This window comes from Chrysochloris asiatica, unplaced genomic scaffold (assembly GCF_000296735.1).
Source record: "Chrysochloris asiatica unplaced genomic scaffold, ChrAsi1.0 scaffold00107, whole genome shotgun sequence".
Classification (NCBI taxonomy): Eukaryota; Metazoa; Chordata; class Mammalia; order Afrosoricida; family Chrysochloridae; genus Chrysochloris; species Chrysochloris asiatica.
This window is the reverse complement of record NW_006408625.1, coordinates 10,691,926-10,697,436: the sequence shown is the minus strand read 5'-3', so window position 1 is coordinate 10,697,436 and position 5,511 is coordinate 10,691,926.

Sequence of the window (5,511 nt, the reverse complement as noted above, 5' to 3'; positions counted from 1 at the left end):
AGCTACATGATAGATGACAAAAACATGTCCATATACTGAGAGCTAGCTGCATGGAAGACAAGTCCAATATGTTTATATAAAGAGAGCTACCTATTTGGCAGGTCAGTCCAACATATCCACTTATAGAAAGCTAGCTACATGACAGACAAGTTCATAATGTTCATACAGAGAGCTAGCCACATGGTAGGGCAGTGCAACATTTCCATATACAGAGTTCTAGCTACAAGGCAGAGGAGTAAATTTGTCTATATAAAGAGAGCTAGCTACATTGCAGAGTAGTGCAACATTTCCAAATACAGAGTTGTAGCTACATGACACATGTGTCCAACGTGTCCTTATACTGAGAGCTACCTACATAGCAGGTCAGTCCATTTACATGACAAGGTAGTGCAACATTATCATATACAGAGTTCTAGCTACATGGCAGATGTGTCCAATATGTCTATATACAGAGAGGTAGCTACACGGCAGTGTAGTGCAACGTTTACATTTGCAGAGTTCTAGCTGCAAGGCAGATGAGTCCAAAATGTCTATATACAGAGAGCTAGCTAAATGGTAGGGTAGTGCAACATTTCCATATACTGAGTTCCAGCTAAAAGGCAGATGACTACAGCTTGTCTATGTACTGAGAGCTAACTACATGGCAGACAAGTCCAATATGTTCATATACAGAAAGCCACCTATTTGGCAGAGTAGTGCATCATGTCCATATACAGTGGACAAGCTACATGGCACATAATCCAACATGTCCATACACAGAGCTTGCTACATAGCAGACAAGTCCAATATGTTAATATATAGAGATCTAGCTACATGGTAGTGTAGTGCAATATTTCTATATACAGAGTTCTAGCTACATGGCAGATGTGAACAATGTGTCCATATACTCAGATTGAGTTACATGGCAGAGTAATCCAACATGTTCATTTACAGGGTACTAGCTACATGGCAGATGAGTCCAATGTGTCCATAAAATGAGAGCCAGCTAGATGTCAGACAAGTCCAATATGTTCATACACAGAGAGCTAGTTACATGGCAGGGTAGTGCAACGTTACCATATACAGAGTTCTAGCTACAAGGCAGATGAGTCCAATTTGTCTATATAAAGAGATCTAGCTACATGGCAAAGTAGTGCAACTTTTCTAAATACAGAATTCTAGCTACATGGCAGATGTGAACAACGTGTTCATATACTCAGAGCTAGTTACATGGCAGAGTAGTCCAACATGTCCATACACAGGGTACTCTCTACATGGCAAATGTGTTGAACATGTCCATATACTGAGAGCTAGCTACATGGCAGACAAGTCCAATATGTTCATATACAGAGTCCTACCTACTTGGCAGATCAGTCCAACATATCCATGTGCAGAGAGCTAGCTACATGGCAGACGAGTACAAAATGTCCATATGTAGAGAGCTAGCTACATGACAGCGTAGGGCAACATTTCCATATACAGAGTTCTAGCTACATGGCAGATGTGTCCAACATGTCCATACACGAGAGCTACCTACATGACAGAACATTCCAAAACCACAATGTTCGCAGAGCTAGCTACATGGCAGATGAGTCCTAAATGTCTATATGCAGAGAGCCAACTACCTGGCAGGGTAGTGCAACATTTCTGTATACAGAGTTTTAGCTCCAAGGCAGATGAATCCAACTTGTGTATATACAGAGAGCTAGTTACATGGCAGAGTAGTGCAACATTTCCATATACAGAGTTCGAGATAAATGGCAGGTGTGTCCAAAATGTCCATACACTGAGAGCAAGCTACATGGCAGGTGAGTCCAACATGTCCACATACTGAGACCTAACTACATGGCAGCATAGTCCAATATGTTCATATACAGAAAGATAGCTATATGACAGGGTAGTGCAACATTTCCATATACAGAATTCTACCTAAAAGGCAGATGAGTCAAATTTGTCTATATACTGTGAGCTAGCTAAATGGCAGATAAGTCCTATATGTTCATATATAGAGAGCTACCTACTTGGCAGAAAAGTCCAACATATCCATTTACAGAGAGCTAGCTACATGGCAAAAGAGTCCAAAATGTCCATACACAGAGAGGTAGGTACATGGCATTGTAGTGCATGATTTCCATATACAGAGTTCTAGCTACAAGGCAGTTGAGTCCAACTTGTCTATATACAGAGAGCTAGTACATGGAAGATTAGTGCAATATTTCCACATACAGATTTCTAGGTACATGGCAGATATGTCCAACGTGTCCATATACTGACAGTTAGCTAAACGACAGAGTAGTCCAACATGTCTATATGCAGGCTACTAGCTACATGGCAGAGGAGTCTAACGTGTCCATGTAATGAGAGCTAGCTCTATGGCAGACAAGACCCATATATTCATATACAGAGAGCTAGCTACATGGCAGAATAGTGCAAGATTTCCATATACAGAGTTCTAGCTACATGGCATATGTGTCCAAGGTGTCCATAAACTGAGAGCTAGCTACATGGCAGATCAGTCCAACATGTCCATACACAGGGTATTAGCTACATGGCAGATTAATCCAACATGTGCAAATAAAGAGAGCTATCTATTTGGAGGATCTGTCCAACATGTCCATATACAGGGTACTAGCTACAAGGCAGACGAGTCCAAAATGTCCATATACAGAGAGCTAGCTAAATGGCAGGGTAGTGCAACATTTCTATATGCAGAGTTCTAGCAACATGGCAGATGTGACCAACATGTCCTTATACAGAGTGCTAGCTACATGGAAGATTATTACAAAATTTCCATATACAGAGAGCTAGCTACATGGAAGGGTAGTGCAACATTTCCATATACAGAGTACTTGCTACAAGACAGATGAGTCCAACTTGTGTATATAAAGAGAGCTAGCTACATGGCAGGGTAGTGCAACATTTCCTTATACAGACTTTATCTACATGGCAAATGTGTCCAACATGTCCACATACTGAGAGCTAGCTACATGGCAGACAAGTCCAATATGTTCATATACAGAGAGCTACCTACTTGACAGATCAGTCCAACGTATCCATGTGCAGAGAACTAGCTACATGATAGACAAATCCAAAATGTCCTTTTTCAGAGAGCTAGCTACATGAAAGCATAGTGTTAAATTTCCACATACAGAGTACTAGCTACAATGTAGATGTGTCCAACTTGTATATATAGAGAGAGCTAGATACATGGCAGAGTAGTCTAACATGTCCATATACAGGGTACTAGCTACATGGTAGATGAGTCCAACATGTCCATACTGAGAGCTAGCTACATGGCAGACACGTCCAATGTGTTCATATACTGAAATCTACCTACTTGACAGATCAGTCCAACATATTCATGTACAGACAGCTAGCTACATAGCAGAATAGTCCAAAATGTCCATTTACAAAGAGCTTGCTATATGGAAGGGTAATGCAACATTTCCATATAAAGAGTACTAGCTACATGGCTGATGTGTCCGACTTGCCTATATAGTGAGATAGCTACACGACAGAGTAGTGCAACATTTCCATATACAGAATTTAACTTCATGGCAAATGTGTGCAAAGTGTCCATATACTGAGAGCTAGCTACATTACGGACAAGTCCAATATGTTTATATACAGAGAGCTACCTACTTGGCAGATCAGTCCAACAAATGCATGTACAGAGAGCTAGCTACATGGCAGACGTGTCCAAAATGTCCATATACAGAGAGCTAGCTAAATGGAAGTGTAGTGTTACTTTTCCATATACAAAATACTAGCTACAAGGCAGATGAGTCCAACTTGTACATATACAGAGAGCTAGCTACATTGCAGGGTAGTACAGCATTTTCATATACAGAGTTCTAGCTACATGGCAGATGTGTGCAATATGTCCACATACTTTGAGCTACCTACATGGCAGATCAGTCCAATATATCCATGTACAGAGAGCTAGATACATGGCAGATAAGTCCAAAATGTCCATATACAGAGAGCTAGCTATAAGGCATGGTAGTGCTACATTTCCATACACAGAGTTCTAGCTACAAGGAAGATGAGTCCAACTTGTCTATATTCAGAGAGCTAGTTACATGGTAGAGTAGTGCAACATTTGCATATACAGAGTTCTAGCTACAGGCAGATGAGTGCAATGTGTTCATATACTGAGAGCTTGCTACATGGCAGAGTACTCCAAAATGTCCTTATACAGGGTCCTAACTACCTTGCAGATGAGTACAACATGTGCATATATGCAGAGGTAGCTACATGACAGACAAGTCCAATATGTTCATATACAGAGAGCTAACCACTAGTCAGATAAATCCAACATATCCAAGTACAGAGAGAGCTACATGGCCGTGAAGTGCACCTTTTCCATAAAGAGAGTTCTAGCTACATGACAGATGTGTCCAAAATGTCCATATACAGAGAGATAGCAACATGGAAGATTAGTCCAACATGTCCATATACAGGGTACTAGTTAGAAGGCAGATGAGTCCAACTTGTTTATGTGCAGAGAGCTAGCTACATGGCAGGATAGTGCAACAATTCCATATACAGAGTTCTAGCTAAAAGGCAGATCAGTCCAACTTGTCTATATACAGAGAGCTAGCTACATGGAAGATCAGTCCAACATATCCATGTACAAAGAGCTAGCTACATGGCAGAAGAGTCAAAAATGTACATGTTCAGACAGTTACCTACATGGCTGGGTAGGGCAACATTTCCATATACAGAGTTCTAGCTACAAGGCATCTGAGTACAACATGTCCATATACAGAGAGCTAGCTACATGGCAGGGTAGTGCAACATTTCCACATTCAGAGTTCTAGCTACATGGCAGATGTGTCCTAAATGTCCATATACTGAGAGGTACCTACATGGCAGATCAGTACAACATATCCATGTACAGAGAGCTAGCTACATGGAAGACAAGTTCATAATGTCTATATACATTGCACTAGCTACATGGCAGGAAAATGCAAAATTTCCATATACAGCGTTCTACCTACAAGGCAGATAAGTCCAATTTGTCTATATACATATAGATAGCTACATGGCAGAGTAGTGCAACATTTCCATATACAGAATTCTAGCTTCATGGCAGAAGTGTCCAACGTGTCCATATACTGAGAGCTACCTACATGGCAGATCAATCCAACATGTCCATATACAGTGAACTAGCTACATGGCAGATGAGTTCAACATGTCCATATACTGAGAGCTAGCTACATGGCAAACAAATCCAATATGTTCATATACAGAGAGCTAGCCTCATGGCAGAGTAGTCAAACATGTCCATATAAAGAGTACAAGCTACCTGGCTAATGAGTCCAATGTGTCCATATACTGAGGGCTAGCTACATGGCAGACAAGTCCAGTATATTCACATTCAGAGAGCTACCTACTTGGCAGATCAGCCCTACATATACATGTACAAATATCTAGCTACATGGCAGACGAGTCCAATATGTCCATATACAGAGAGCTAGCTACATGGCAGGGTAGTGCAACATTTCCATATACAGAGTACTAGCTACA